The sequence below is a fragment of the Astyanax mexicanus genome, chromosome 10 (assembly GCF_023375975.1).
Source record: "Astyanax mexicanus isolate ESR-SI-001 chromosome 10, AstMex3_surface, whole genome shotgun sequence".
Lineage (NCBI taxonomy): Eukaryota > Metazoa > Chordata > Actinopteri > Characiformes > Acestrorhamphidae > Astyanax > Astyanax mexicanus.
The window spans coordinates 10,046,875-10,064,047 of record NC_064417.1 but is presented as its reverse complement, the minus strand read 5'-3'; the positions used below and the strand labels follow the sequence as shown (position 1 = coordinate 10,064,047).

Below are 17,173 nucleotides of genomic sequence, written 5' to 3'. Positions count from 1 at the left end.
TTTCTGTGGTATTCAGTGTTTCTGTGGTATTTAGTGAGTGTGGTATCTGTGTTTCTGTGGTATTTAGTGTTTCTGTGATATCTATGGTTTCTGTGGTATTCAGAGTTTTGTGGTATCCATGGTTTCTGTGGTACCAGTGTTTCTGTGGTATTCGGTGTTTCTGTGGTATTTAGTGTTTTGTGGTATCTGTGTTTCTGTGGTATTTAGTGTTTCTGTGGTATCTGTGTTTCTGTGGTATCTGTATTTTTGTGGTATCCAGTGTGTCTGTGGTATCTGTGTTTCTGTGATATCCAGTGTGTCTGTGGTATCTGTGTTTCTGTGATATCCATGGTTTCTGAGGTATTTAGTGTTTTGTGGTATCTGTGTTTCTGTGATATCTGTGTTTCTGTGGTATCCAGTGTGTCTGTGGTATCTGTGTTTCTGTGATATCCATGGTTTCTGAGGTATTTAGTGTTTTGTGGTATCCATGGTTTCTGTGGTATTCAGTGTTTCTGTGGTATTCAGTGTTTCTGTGGTATTTAGTGTTTTGTGGTATCTGTGTTTCTGTGGTATTTAGTGTTTCTGTGGTACCAGTGTTTCTGTGGTATCTGTGTTTCTGTGGTATTTAGTGTTTCTGTGGTATCTGTGTTTCTGTGGTATTTAGTGTTTCTGTGGTATCTGTGTTTCTGTGGTATCTGTATTTTTGTGCATCCAGGGTTTATGAAATATATATTTTACTTGGACCCCTTGCTGGGTCTGACAGGGAGCAGCCTAATGTATGCTAAAACATTTTTGGTTAAGTCGGTTTTAATAATTTAAAAAAATAATTAGGACATGTAAAAATCACCTATCCTCTTATGTAATGTGATTTATCTACCCGGAAGTAATTGCATGTTTATAAAACTCTTGGTCTACAGGTTTAGGGCTGTGTTTTGCCATTTCAGTGAATTTTAGTGAGTTCTGAAATATCCATATCGGACCATCCCTGGTAATTAGCATAGCTGTAGTATTCACAGGAGAAATGTGATTTATGCCTGGTTAAAAAACATTCCTGTGAGCTGACAGAGAGATGAATCTGTTTCAGGTGGATTCATTTTAGCCTTTCCTCATTTTTTCTCTGGGGAAACAACAGAAATGTGTTAACAACACCAGGACAGGCTTGTTTTTAGAAAGATATTGATTTACTCTCAGCTTCAGAACAGATTGGTGTTTTTCCTAACCTGATTCATTCCACCCAACTTGGGCTGAAAAGTTAAAAACAGTAAAACCGAGAATATAAAAACATGCTGTTGTTAAAGATTAATTTTTAAGATTTCTCTACAGTTTTGGTGCAGAATTGAAGAAGCATTATGGGTAGCTATTTTTTTTGTTCTGTGCTTTAAGTGCCCCCTTATGAAGAGAGCTGTACAAGTGCATTTGTTGACAAGCTGAGAGATACAGGATAAACATCTGAGTGAAAAAAAACATGTAAACTGAGGTGGTAGAGAAGTATTACAGGATTTTACACAATGCAGTGTTAGCAGTTCTGTTAAACACAGTGCAGTTAGCAGTATTTTGGGCGCAAAGTAGCAATAACAGAGACTCTGATCTCAGCCAGTGGACCTTCAGCATAATTCTAAAGTTGCTGTTTTCAGGTAAACATGGTTCATAATGTTGCTTTTAACTAATTTAGTGGATTGATGTGGCATGTGGATGTCTTAATGCTTCACTTCACTGCTCCGTTGCATCAATGCACATAAACGCACTGCCCCCCTCCAACTGGTCACATGTGGGCCTTACAAAGGCGTTCCCTGCATCGTCCAATTAAATCATTTTAATAAATGGGAAATGGTTTTATACAAGCTTAACTTCCTATAAAATAATACTTATAAATTTACATTTATAAATATAAATGTTTCATTGAGCTTCATAACTGTCTAGTCAGCAGCATATAGGCTAACAAAAGTAAACTTTTTCAAATAAATTGTATATTTTAAACCCACCAGAGACCCCAACAATCTTTGCAACCTTTCTCGTCGCTGTTTTGCACCGATCAGAGTCCCAATACCGCAGGGATTGATCATTTCTTCCATGCTTCTGGAACTAAAATGTTTTCGTACACTGCGCTGAGGACACGTATCAGGCAAACACCTGTTCTCTGATTGGAAAGACGCATTACGTTGGATGGATTCATTTGCATAAAGTTTGGCTCACCGTGCCCCGACGCATCCTATTCATGTCAATGAAGAGATTTGCCGCATGCCACAGTGCATTCTGGGTTGCGTTGCGTTAAACGCAGCCCCGCCCACCGGCGAAAAAGTTTAGCAGAGCTCAACTTTATTCAAATGAATCCGGCGGCCATGCTGCATCCAGCCAATCAGAAAACAGCAGCCTGCAATGCCATTCACACACAAGAGCCTCACACTCACAGAAGGCGCCTTTTAACCATAGAAGAGAAGCTAAAAAGGCAGAATATGGATTATCAGAACTACAAGAAGATTACAGTTCTACAGGTCTACTTAATATGTTAAATTAAATTTATGATTGTTTACTTCTGTTGCTTCATTTGAATTTAAAAACATTACAGACAGGCCCACATGAAAATTAATAATATAAATCGCTGTGCATTGACGCAATGGAGCAGTAATTCAGCATCAGGGTCTCCCACCAAGTGGTGAGCGGAAGTGGATGAAATTAATTTGTAGTCAGTAATAAATTGCGAGGTGTGAACACTGACCACAGATCAGCATTAATCTGTAATTCTGCTATTCTATTTATTAATCTGCCCTCGGAGCAGCGCCGACGCCTCCCAGAGCAGCAGAATGAGATTACAGCTCTCAGAGCCGGAGTTAACGACATGTGACCGGCCTCGGCCTACACGCGCCTGTAATTCAATTTCCTATAGTGAGAATAGGATTCCACCAGAGACCCCCCGACTCATTAAGAACACTGAGATCTTCCTGGATCTCTCACTCTCAGGCTCTTTCTCTTATACTTCTCTCTCTCCTGCAGGTATCGCTCCATTACACATTCATCCCATCACCCCAGCAGTGCCCTGGCCAAACTCTAAAGCTAACACCTGACAAAGCACAATACCAACACACACACACACACACCTGCATCGCAGGTCAAAAAGTCAAAGCATTACTTCTGTATAAAAACATCCGCAGTTCCCCCTCTAACCCCAATGTAAGCGATCAGACTTTTACATCTCTACTTTTAAACCGGAACTACACAGCTAATTTGCTAACATGCACTGAAAGCTTACATGTATGTACACAAATTAGCATGATGTTAACTGCAGGCCTAAATCATCACACAAATCTTATAGATTACCAGACAGAATAACATCTTATTTTTGTTCATTAAATTAGTTTTTTGTATTATGGGTTGTAAAAATCATTAATAACCAATTCAGTCTTAACTAGTATTTCTTGTTCATGTCATACACACTTTAATTCCCCAAGAACTGGGAACTTTAAGAACTTTACCTGCCTTAAGCTAGATACAACATTGCACTACTGTTATACGGGTTCTATTTATATTGTCACTTGATCTTAATCACCATTAATATTGCACTATTATCTTCTGTCTCACAAATGTCTATTGTGTTTTTGTTGTATTGTACATATAGTGTCTCCCACTCAAAAGCAGAACAGCAGCAGCTGTTTTTAGCTTTGTGCTACTCCTACAAGAATTCTCTAGGAAGAGCAATTTAATTATTTTACAGGTGGCCTGAACTGAAGGCTGAGCTCTAAACTAACCTAATCAAACAGTGCTATGCTGTGTCAGAGAGACCACATTCATTTTCAGATAGAGCTGGTGCTTATTGGTGATTTATGCTAATGAGTTTATATATAGTCATTGATGAACAAAAGATAACACACCCCAGACTGCAGCAAAACTCTGAATGCAGATATGTTTTAGAGCAGGGGTGTCCAAACTTTTTTTGTTGGGGGCCAGAAGGAGAAATATATTTGAAGTCATGGGCCACAATAGATAAACAATAAATAATACTTTTTTCCTGATTATTTCATTTACACACCATTTTACTTGACTAAGATTTTTCAAATTGATGTTTTATTTCATGATGTCTCTTAATATTAAACTCCTTAATTACAGCAAATTTAGACTCTTTGGCACGTTTTTTCTGCGCTAGAAATGCGCACTCTCTCCGCTTTTAGACTCTTTGGCCCGTTTTTCTGCTCTAAAAATGCGCACCCTCTCCGCTTTTAGACTCTTTTACCCCGTTTTTCTCCTCTAGAAATGCGCACTCTCTCCGCTTTTAGATTCTTTGGCCCGATTTTCTGCGCAAAAAAATGCGCACCCTCTCCGCTTTTATACGTTTTTACCCCGTTTTTCTCCTCTAGAAATGCGCACTCTCTCCGGTTTTATACTTTTTTGCCCCGTTTTTCTGCGCTAGAAATGCGCACCCTGTCCGCTTTTAGACTCTTTGCGCTGTTTCTGACACCTAGCGTTCAAACGTTGAATCTCACATTATAAAAACCTGCTTAACAGCGGGCCAACTTTTATTCTATTTCTAAAATACCTCACGGGCCGCTCCAAAAAAGGAAACGGGCCGCAAATGTCCCGTGGGCCGTAGTTTGGACACCCCTGTTTTAGAGTAAACGTTTACAGAAGTGGTCTGATTAAACACTGGGTCTTGTCACAAGAGCACGTAAAATTGCTTTCCCCACTTTTAGAGGATATGTTTGGGTAGTGTACTTCTTGGTGAGCGATCGCTGACTGCTAGACATGCCTCTATGACAGTGGACAAACACTGAGAGCAATGTAGTGCAGACTAAAAAATAACAGCACGATTTCAGCGGGAGGTATGGTGGCACAGTGGTCAGCATGTTCACCTCTGTCTTAGGTTCCCTTAAGTCCCTATCAGGGTGCTGAATGTAAAGGACTGTAGCAAATTAAGATTTTTAAACATCCCTGGGAAACTAGAAAATATTGCATGAAACAAAATGTCATTCATTTATTCACCGATATATTAAAACTAATGGTTACATTTACAAATGCCCACATGTGATGAGGGACCAGTAGGCCTGACAAAGCCTGGCTAAAAGTTGCTGTCAGAGTAAATTTACAGCAATAGTTTTTTTTTTTTCCTGGTGTTCTGTACGTACTGCACCAGTCGGATCAGTGCAGAAGCTTTCTGTTGCACTGCCCGGATACAACAACAGTCAAACTGAACTGATAATAAATTAATTTATACACTCTGGTCCTTTATTCAGTTTTTGCACTGAATAAAATTTACATCTAAACAGATGTCTGGTTAATATGCTGCATCTGCAGATGTATTAAAGATGTGTTTCTGAGGTGGGGTGGGGAGGGGGGTGAACAGCCTCAGTGTGAGCGTTGAGTGAGGGGTTATTTGGTATGCGCAGAGTGACTTTCCTCTGAGAAACTGATCCTGCAGGAACCGTATAAAACCCTGTCTGGGTGGAATCAATTTGTAATCAATTCTGCTGCAGCTGCAGTGGCACGGGCATTCCCATCCTAGTGATGCTGGTTCCACCTGTGGTTCCACCATGATTAGCGAAGCGAGGTTTCCGGGAACAATCTACTGATCTGAATGTGTTTCTACAAATGATTGGAATTGTATTCCCTAATTGAAAGGGGAATATTCATAATGCAAACACAGTTTACCTAATAATACCATAACAACCACCAAGCAAAACCACATTAACAAATAAGTAACAGCATAGCAACTATCTAGCAACCCTATAAAAATCAATACCTAGAATAGTGAAGCAACCACCAGGCAGTAACGTAGCTACCACCTACCAAGACTATAGCAACAACCTAGCAATAACATAGCAAGCCTATTGAAAGTAATGCCTAGAATACTATAGCAACTACCTAGAACCAACATAGCTACCACCTACCAACACCATACCAACACCTAATAGCACCTGGGGCAATGGTGGCCCAGCGCTTAGAGGCACAGAGTTTCATTGACGACAAGGTTTTGGGTTTGATACCTGGGTTTGGCAGACTGCCACTATTGGGCCCCTGAGCATGGCTGCCCACTGCTCCAGACATGTGTTCTCACAATATCACTGTGTGTGTGTCTTCTGAGTGTACTCACTAGTGTGTACCTGTGCCCAGCACAAGCATGGTGTATATGGTTGTCTTGTTTCGTCTTGTCATGTCTAGCAGTCACCTAGCAACAACACAAGAACCTCCTGGCAACACCACTGTAACCACCAAGCAACCAAAATGCACACACATTGCATATCACAGCTACCGCTTAGAATAGAGTCAGTACAAGCATTCTGTGTTTTTTTTTTTTTTTTTTCGGAAAATACAGTTTTCTAGTTTTAAGATATTTTTGGTAATGATGTCAGTAAAACACTGTTTAAACACAGAGCATAGTGCAGAACTTCCGCTGAAACCTGAGCCTCTCTCCTCGTTCTGCTGCCGTCTCTGTCTCTAAGTGCAACTTTGCACTTTCTCAGCGCAGTGCAGCTCCTCTGTCTTGATGGTAAAGGCAAAGTGAAGGTCAGATTTTCCATCTGGGCTCGTCTCACAGACTCCCCGTCAGCACCGCAGCCAAAAACACCCAATACCTGCAGCTCGGGGGGAACATAGTGTAGAGCCAGCCACCTAAAATGCTTAGATACAGTCTGCAGGACTGTAGATTATACACAACAGAGCATGTTTTTAACCCCTGGATGTCTAATTATTATGTTGGTTGTGCTACATTGTTTACATTTGGTTTCATAATTAAATATGTAAAAATGAGGTGTGCAGTGAAATGAAAATTGTTGGCCATATCCAAAACCAAACTAAAAAAGGCATTTCCAAACTGACAATTTAAAAATACTTCTTAAACAATAAACATTTCAGTATACTAACAAACAAAACCAACAAAGCACAATACATTTACCTCAGCAGTACAGTTTAGTCATGAATGTACTTGCTCTTTAAGTCACATATAAGTAAAATGTTTGCAGTCTATTGGTTAACAGACAAATGCTAGGACAAAGTTAGCTCAGCTAACATTACCAAGTCCAGCCCTGTACAGCTCATATCTTTCAGCTGGAAAGCCACTAGTTTGTGAAGAGGTAGTGAACTGAGCAAATGGATATTAAGCATGATCGGGAATATTTTATTTCATTTAATTTATGTCAGCAGAGGGTTAAAATGAACTTGAACCTGCCGTTTGTCTGCACCGTTGTGGGAGGGGGAGGAGGGAGGTGAAGTGTAAGCTTTTCATTGTTTCTGGAAAAATTACATTCAAAACACTGATCACAAAATAATGAGTAATGTATCGCTATAAATGATTCAGTCTGTTCAGTTATTTGCTGTTGCCAATTATTTTTGATTGCAAATATTTTGTGCATCCCCAGTAAAACTATTTCCATCAATTTACAAATCTGTAGTGATAGATTCAAATCTACACCAGTGAGCCTCATACCAATTGCCTCACTGTACACTGGCTTGTTCTTTAGTCGTGTTCAGAGGCTGTAGCTCATCTGTTGATCCACAGCATGCGTTGGTCATTGTTTAGATCAGGGGTGGGCACAGGGGTCAGCACAGTTTACTGATTTTCTTGCTTTAACAGATTTACTGAACCTGTTAATTAATCGGTAAGATGAGTGTTATGACCCTATATGTCACAGTTGTTGACCATTGTTTTTTTTTTTGTTGTTTTTAAATGTGCCTTGTTGCTGCAGGTTGCTGCTTTGATGCCATTCAACCAAACTGATTGTTCACCACCAGGGGGAACCAGCCGTAAAAGAGAACAGGAACAGGAAGTGCTGGTTGTGCTTGGCTTCCAACATGGCTCCTGTGTGTTCCTGGTTTCCTGCCGCATGGTCTATACAAAGTTTGCAAACTGTTAAAGTGTTTAAACTTAGCTGATGGTAAAATCTTGTTCTTTGGTGTAAACATTGTTGTTTCTGGTCTCTCAGTATGTTTGTATTTCATTTTGTTTTCCTTGTTAGGTTAAAGTTAAAGTTTTATTAATCGTTAAGTTGTTTTGTTTATTATTTTTTGTTGTCTCACATTTGATTTAAGCCTTGCATTCGTTACAGTTTGTTAAATAAATCAAACCTTTTGACTAATAGGTGTATGTGTGGTTGGGGAACCAGTAGGGCACAGGGGTCTCTTTTTTTCTTTTATGTTACGGGCTGACCAAGACCAGGTTGTAACACTGAGGCAAAAAAAGCATAAAACCGCAGAAATCCAGACCTACAGGACCAACATTAATGCAAATTAATAATAATCCTGCAACACCACCTAAGTAGATGATTCTAATAAATCAGCCAGTGAGTGGAACACAGTATAGTAGGTGTTCCTAATAAAGTGGCCAGGGAGTGAAAGTAGAACAAAGAGATGGAACGAGATGAATGTGGTTGTGCACAGTTTCTCCCACGCCGCCTTAGCTAAACTCATGTAAAACTTGGCATAGACAGAGAGTGTGTGTGTGTGTGTGTGTGGAGTGTAGGCAGCATTGTGCATGCCAAACCTTATGTGACATCGACAAGGAAAACAGAGAAAGGGCGAGAGGAGAGCATGCTGAGAGGAGGAGGATGGGGCAGCAGAGTCCCAGTACGTTACACACACACACACACACACACACACACACACACACACACTGCCTGTGCCAAGTTTCGCTGGAGTTTAGCTGGAAGTCATGCTGGCCTGTTATTGTTAGCTTTGTTTTCTCGTGACTGAATTTCTGCCATCCTCTCATCACAGCCCGTCCTGCTGGTGGAGAGGTGCTAATTACACCCGCCTTAATGAGCTCAGCGCTCCAGCAACAAACACACCAAGGAGAGAGAGTTTACTGAAGGGAGTAGAGCAGAGATTTGTTGGAGAAGAGACAGACAGACAGACAGACATACTACATAAAAACGTTGGGAATCAATGGTTTTAAAGATCCATTAAAAACTAACTGATAAAATAATAAAAGACTATAATAAAAAACTGCTCTACAGCTTCACACGACCCAGATGATCAGAATAATGCTGAAAACAAAACAGAGCTGTAGAGAATTCTAAACTGCCCGAAAACCATTAAACCATCCAGCATCCAAGTTATAAAACATTCATCCCTAGAATAAAGTTCTAACAATGTTAATATCATCGCTGTCCAATGAAAAACACTTATCTCCATTTTTGTCGATTTTTAGTTTACTACATCATTTGAACAGACAAACTGTCCTTTACACTGTGCCGAAATTTCCTGATGAACGGACCAATAGAAACTCTTCAAAATTACTGTGAATAAACTCTTTTTACATTGACTTCCAATAAAAGTTTACAAGTTTTTTATCTCTCCTGTAAAGTTGCTGTTTTGAAGATAATTTTTTTTACTGGACATCAACAATATCAATAATATCAAGAATGGAGCTCTAAACATATGAATATCTTGATTGAAGTTCTAATAGTTCTAATTTAGTGATAATAATGAGGTAAAAAAACAAACTACTTATAATTATTTAAAACAGGTTGTGATTGGAACAGGTGTGAACAGGTGGTATCCACAAAATTAAATTAATGTTTAACCTTTTGAGACCTCATATGCGTCCATTACATTTCTGCTTCTCTGCACCATGATACTTATTGTTTTACAATATTGGCCTCATACAGAGACACTGCCAATTCTGTTAAGTGGTCTCATGACAACTTTACACTTAATGAATTGAAAACAAGATGGCAAGAATCCCAGTCAAAAGTTTCTACAGCCAGTCCAGACAGAAACATGGGCCAGGTAAATATTCTCATCCAATTTAATGTTTGAAAACAGTTTATTTACTTACAGTAGAAAGCTAAAATTCTGTTTTTGGATCTCAAATGACAAGGAACTTTTTTTTTTTTTGCTAAAATGTTTATATACTTGTTCGGTCCTGCTAATCCCAAATAGCTAGGAGAAATAAAAAAATGCACACCAAGCATCCATCATAGTGGAAATGTATTTTGGTCAGTTGAAACAGTATTCCAGACCTTTTTTAGAAGAAATAGACACATTATCTTCAGACAAAGATGAAAATGATCTTTCAGTTTGTCATGGAAAGAGGGTGTGTCCCACATCTGTGATGTAACATTAAATAGACATCTACTGCATGACCTAGAGCATAACCAGCTCTCAAAAAAAGTGATTTACTACCTATGATAAAAGGTCTTCATCCAGAAAAGCAGAAAACTGCAGAAATCCAGACATACAGGATTAGCATTGCTCATTGCTGCTTCAGTCCTTTATCAGAGGCCAGTTTCTCATCACAAAGCTCCTCTTTTTCAGATCATTTTTGGGTGATCTAGTAGTGATAATGATGTGTAAAAACTTCAGCAACACCACCTGAGTAAATGTTTCTTTCTAATAAAGTGGTCAGTGAGTGGAAGCACAAGATAGTAGATGTTTCTATCGAAGTGTCCAGTGATTAGAGGCACACAGTAGGTGTTTCTCATAAAGTGGTCAGGGAGTGAAAGTAAAGTAAAAAGATATGGAACAAGATGAATGTGATTTGTGCACAAGTGCTCTCATGCCCCCTTAGATAAAATCATGTAAAACTTGGCACAGATAGTGTGCAACATGGTAACATTGTGCAACATAAGACTTGCTTATTTTTAACAAAAAATTTACTCAGTTTAAAGTGGCATTTGTGAACTTGACTAAGGTTTGCCAAAGGAATCCCCTGCCTTTTCAGAAGAAATCAATGTCATTAGCTAGGACCAATGATAAAAATGATCTTTCAGTATGTCACGGAAGCGAGGTGTGTCACACTTCTGTGATGCAACATTAAATAGACTCCTTCTGCATGACCTTAAGCCTAAGCAGCTCTCAAAAAGCTCTGATTAACTACCTGTGATAAAACAGGCTTCAGCATTAATTGAAAAATAAAATAATGTAAAAAGAAAAACGTTAAAAACATAGTCCTCACAGGCTGCAGCAGGGTGTCAGAATTACAGATTATCTTGTAATAATCATTTTCTGCCATCGAAGTGGGTGTGGCTTAATTTAAATGAAAGTAAGTTGGAACAATTGGGAGTTGAGTTTGTTTTACATTTTAACATCACTGAAAACAATTCACAGATACTTTTCTATTATCCCCACGATATTTATCGCTTTAAAAATCATTGGCTGTGAACTTCCACATGTTGCCTTCATATACAGTACCTCAGTAAATTGGAAAAGAGTGTCTCTAAGATTTATACAGATCCATCACACCGAGCTCAACACTTGTTCAGGCTGCTCTCTTTCAGTAAGTGTTTTCGGAGCATTTTGTGTAGAACATCAAGGTTTTGTAACAGCATGTAACAAAATGTAACAGAATGTACCCATTCACTATTAGAATATTTCACCCCTCTGTTTTATCATAAGGATGAACACTTCTGTAGCTTCGTCCTTCTTGTCAATGTGTGTAATTGTATGTGTTTTTGAGCTGCACTATAACAAATTCCTCTCAGAAGTTACTACTGATTTGGCAATAAAGTAATAAAATGAAATTAGTTTGAAACTGCCATGCTGTGCCATGCCTCATGAAGCTGTTTCTGGAAGAAGGAAATCAAGCTCTGCTTCAGAATGTCACAGTACATGTTGGAATTCAGCTCCTTTATCCTTTACCATGCTGTAGCTCAGTTTCAGGGTGTTGGCTGTTGTCTTATAGCCTAGTCTTGTATGAGAGAACTCTACCCAAAATACCAGATTTAACAGGCCTGTGAGGTGTACTTACTTGTGTTGCAGCTATTTAGACAGTAAATCTATAGTGCAATACAAGCTGTACACTGACCATTCTAAGCTATATTCAGTTTTATTTTCTACACTTTTGTTCCATAAAAAGAATAAAAAGATAAAATAAAATATTTGCTCAAATATAAGGGATGTATTTACTTTTGTTTGATACTGTAACTGGTGGGGTTATAGGTCTGGTGTGTATGATAAGAATCAGTGTATTATAGTCAAGGGTAACTGTGTATGTGTCTGGGTATGCTGCAGTGTGAGCTGTTGTTTTATTTAACACTCAGTCTCCTACAAGCATTACTGATGTATTTGGGCTATGCGCGGTCATTCCCTCAGCGCCACACTGCAGGTTTACAGACTTAAATCTGGGTCATACACCAAAGCGCAAAGAACATCTTTATAATAAAACATACGGATGCTGTTTATAGTAAGAGCCAGGTACAGAGTGTGCAGTACTGTGTTCTTCAGAGGAAGTGGAAAACAACATCTGAGCTTCCCAGGAATATTGAACAGGTAATGCAGAAGTAGAACAGTAATCTTATAAATATCACATGCTGTGAAATCTGTATATTTTAATGTTCCTTTATAAAGGTATTTGTGATTTTTATACTACAATAAAATTTCCAGGCTTTACAGATAAAATACAATCGTTGTCAAAAAAGGCTCAGAGAATTTTGTGTACAGGTGCTGGTCAACGAATTAGAATAATTTGAAATAGTGCAATCATGAAATTCTTTGAATGCATTTTTTGTGCAGAAAGCAAATCAGGTGTTCACTGCACCTGTCCTACTCGTTAGACTAATCACAGAACAAGTTACCTGGAAAATAATTCAATAAAACAACAGTGTCACAGTTAAATGGCCTAAATGGGCCTTTTGAAAAGCTCAGCTGAGCAAATTTTTTCCAGGTAACGAGTTCTGTGATTAGTCTAACGAGTAGGACAGGTGCGGTGAACACCTGATTTGCTTTCTGCACAAAAAATGCATTCAAAGAATTTCATGATTGCACTATTTCAAATTATTCTAATTCGTTGACCAGCACCTGTAGTGTACCTGTTGTTAAAATATGTGTAATTGCTAGACATGCCTATTTGACACAGTTAAGGACATTTTAATCAGCTGACATACTTCATCAATAGACTTTGAGAAGCAGGCAGTGTTGTCATTGAACACGCTAATTTTTTCGTGAACTTTGAACTGAACGCAACACATTTTTTAATAAAGAACTTGAACGTGAATTAGTTCACGTTATGTGTCATGAACGGCAGACATCCCTGTAAATGAACGTTGGCTAGAGAGCGCGGAGCGCGAGGGCGAGAGAGGGAGAGAGAGAGAGAGAGAGCGGAGCGCGAGGGCGAGAGACCAACGACGAGAGCACGGAGCGAGGGCGAGAGAGAGAGATACAGAGAGATACAGAGAGAGAGAGAGAGGGAGAGTGAGAGAGAGAGACCAATGAAGGGAGTGAGAGAAAGCGCTGCAATAAAAAAAATGGCTAGTGGAAGTGATGCATGGAGACAGACACCGATTCTCCTTATGAACATTTTCATCACCTGGTAAGAAACCCACAATTGCAGTGTCATGAGCAAATGTCTACAATGAGCAGTTTCAAAGAACGTATAGTGATTTCTAGCTTGTAGTGTGAAAAAAAGTATTTATTTGAATATCTCACGAAAAAAGTAAAATGAACTGAACTTTGAACTAGTTCAGAATTAAAATTGTGAACTTTGAACGTGAACTGTGAGCATGTATGAACTGAACTTGAACTAGTTCAGAAAAGCTGTGAACTGGCACAACACTGGAAGCTGGATGGTTGTTTAGATGAATTGACCACCATCTAGGTTGGCCATCAGCCAGCTACTGTTGCATTTGCTTGCAGTTGTATGTAATACCTGGACTGATATACACTGAACTGGAACTGTAGCATATTTAATGACAAATCAAGGTCCACTGCCCCAACTATTGGTGTGATGATCTGGGGAGCCATCATATATAACAGTCAGTGCCCTGTTTTCCTGTCTTGTGTTTCCAGCCATGTGCTTTTTTGAGCACATGGCATTGTTTTGTTATTGTTCTGTCTCCGCCCTAGCCCCGCCCTAGCCCTGCCCAAGCCATTAGTGTTGTCACCTTGTGTCTCATTTGTAACTCCGCCCCCTCATTACTTCCACAGGTGTCCCTAGTGTGTGCCTGTGTATAAATACCTCATGTGATCCATTGTTCTCTGTCGCGCTTTTTGTTTGACCTTGTCCCGTGTGTTTGTTGTTTTGGTCTACAGTTCTGGTTTGTTATCCTTATAGTGTTTTGTTCCTTGCTTCTCAAGACCTAGTTTATCTTTTGTTTTATAGTATTTAAGTGTTTACTTTAAGTGTTTTCTTTGTCTCAGTTTTTGGTTTGCTTTTTTGTTATGTCTAAAAATAAATATGACGTGCATTTGCATCCGGCCTCCTCCTCCATGTTACACCCATTGAAATCTGAAAACTCATATTTGAAAAAAAAGTGGAAAAAGGACAAAAACCACTAAATATTTTCAGCAGATTAAATAAATGTTGTTATATAATAACAAAAGTTTGGAAGAAGGACCACGCCCAAACTCTACGTTCTAACTTCACCCCGTATCAATCAACCGCTCTATAAATACCTGCTCTAACTCACTACCAACAAACCCCTTTTTCTACTTCTTATTAAATAAAAAGGGGGGGATATAACTGCACGCTTCTTCAGCACGCAGTTCAGAAACGCAGTGTTATGGGGCTACACTCATACGGCTGCTCTGGGACCAAGGCACAGAAAACTGTGCTACTAGAAATGAACTGCAGTGAATGGAAGTAGATGGACTTTACTACTGACAAACTCATTGTGCTGACTTGAGATTTATTTATGTAGTAAAAGCTACAGCAGAAAGTGATGGATTTGCTATTGTAGAAAACACATTTAAGCTGGTGGGTCTTATTAACCAACTGTTCTTAGTTATTTGTTTTTAAAACACACTTACACTATTTTCATTAAGATTTGGAAATACATCAATGTTTTCTTATTTAGCATTTGTTCAATTTACCAGGAGAACAAAATCTATGATTAAAAGAGCGCACATTATTAGTACAATAGAAATGGGACACCAGCTCATTCATTGTTTCTTATGAAATTAAGTGTATTAAAAACAAGTTGATCCTGCTTTTGTTGGAGTTACTGTCTCTACTGATCAGCAACCCACCTCATCATACCCAACTACTCAAATCATCCCAGACAATTCGGATGGAGCACCAACATTCCTAAGAACTCTGTTCCACTGCTCCACAGCTCAATGCTGTGTGTTTATACCCCTCTAGTTGACACCTAGCATTATGCATGGTGCCAACAGGTTCATGTTTATCTGCTACAGAGAGACCTATTCTATTGGCAATACTTTTTTACAGAGACTAGTCAAGTAGTGTGGTTCTAAACAGTTCTGAATTATTTTATGCAGATTTTTTGTTATAATGCTTTTTGAATTTTATCCAGAAGTTATCCAGACTATGAAGGAACACATAATGAATATTGTAAATATGATATATGAATTGTTTAGGTGGCTTTTATCTGGGGAGCTGTTAACTTGTGGTTTTTGAGGCTGGTATCTCTGATGAACTTATGCTGTACAACAGAGGTATCTCTTCTTTCTGATGAGAGCCAGTTTCATCATAATATAGTTTTCATCCAAATCAAATAAGCATGGGTGATTTGATTCACTTATTCAAAATACAGTTGCTAAGGCTGTATACCATATTGAAAGCATTGCCTGCAATTAAACTGTAGTACTGAAAAGCATTGAACTTTCGATGGTCTGTGCAACTCTAGACCCAGCTGTATATTACATTACAGAGATCATAATTACAGCATAATCAAAGGTTCTAGATAGGTTAGTGCATAATGTTATAGAAATAATGTTCCAGCAACGTTCTGAAAACATTTTACAAAATAACGGTTTATAGCACAGCGTTTTTAGAACATTTCCCACAAAACATTCCCAGCTAGACGAAAACTAACATTACAGAAACACCACAAGTAACATTTATAAGACTGAACATTGACACAAGTGATGTTGCACCGACATTGCTAGAATGTTAAAAATGCTGATCCAGATAAGCTGACAGATTAAGCGTTCTAAGGTTGTTATTTATTTATTTTTAATTTTGCTAACTTTCTCTGAATTTATCTGGCCAATTGTCTCACCCATTCAGCTGGTAGTCAGTTGATGCAGCATTGTCACATAGCATCACAGTGCATTTGGAGGAAAGTGCAGCAACTCGGTTCCAATACACCAGCGCACAGATGCCTTGTGTTGATCGACATCACCCTTTGGAGTAATGAGGGGAAAAAGCAATGCAAAATATGCTCTGTTAGGGCTCTGGCAGCTGCATGACCGGGATTCAAACAAGCGATTTCCCGATCATAGTGACAGCGTTTTAGACCACTGGACAACTCAATGCCCTCTGAGATTGTTAACTGTAACGTTCAGAAAACATTCTACTAACCAAAAATGATTAGCTGGGACTGAACTGGACTGACTGGTCAGGCTGGTGTGTGAGTTTTTATATGCAGAAATAAGCGGGTGCTTTTTTTTTAAAATAAATAAATGAAAAGGCCAATAAATAAATATTCTGAGCATCCAAACTAGCAATTGTTCCACATACAAATATCACAAACAGAAATGCAATAAACCAATATAAAATATTAATATTTTCAACACATCCGGCATAAATCTGAATATGAAATAATGTTAATGTCACGTCTGGTGCTGTTAGCTCCTCTGTCCCTTCCACACCCAGCTCTAACGGAGGTTCTCAGGTCAACAACTACATTACCCAGAATGCACCACCCGCTGACATCACACACTCACCTGATCACGTGACACCTCACCTGCTTCCTCCAGGAAGTCCTGAATACTGATTACTGGCACTATAAAAGAGCACTCCACACAAACACCCACGCCGCGTATTGTAGGTTCTCCTCTTTACAAAGCGTTACTTTATCTCTTGTCTTAGTTTGTCTTGTGTATGACCTTGCATTTGTTTTCTCGACGCCGATTATTGCCTTTGCCTCTGATATTGGATTGCTTGTGTATTACCTGGACTGTGTTTTCACTACTGCCTCTTGGATTACCTCTGACATTGGATCTCTCGTGTATGAACTCTGGACTGTCTCTCGTTTATGGTATGGTTTTGTCTACATTGCTCTGGTTTCTGGTGATTACCCATTTTCTGTATCAACCACGTCTTACATCTGTATATTTTTATAATAAACGTATTGTTTTATCAGTATCTGCACGTGTCTGCAATTCTGTGCTCACCATGACAGAATACGCGGCCGTACAAGATCAGATAGCAGATACTGAGGCTATTAGATCTGGTTTAGCGAACCAGGGGAGGCTACTCGGTCAGCACCAGCAAACGCTCGCTGGTGTGACCCAAGCTGTTTCTGAGCTAGCCAGCCAACAAGCTACACAGCAGCAACAGCTTTCGGAGCTGCTAGCTCACCTCAGAGGC

At 39.1% G+C, this 17,173-nt stretch overlaps 1 protein-coding gene across 3 annotated transcripts in view; it reads right to left on the bottom strand.

The window, feature by feature from the left end:
- The window catches only part of sv2bb (synaptic vesicle glycoprotein 2Bb), a 104,430-nt gene that overhangs the window by 31,363 nt on the left and 55,894 nt on the right, over nucleotides 1-17,173 (bottom strand). The window lies entirely within an intron of this gene.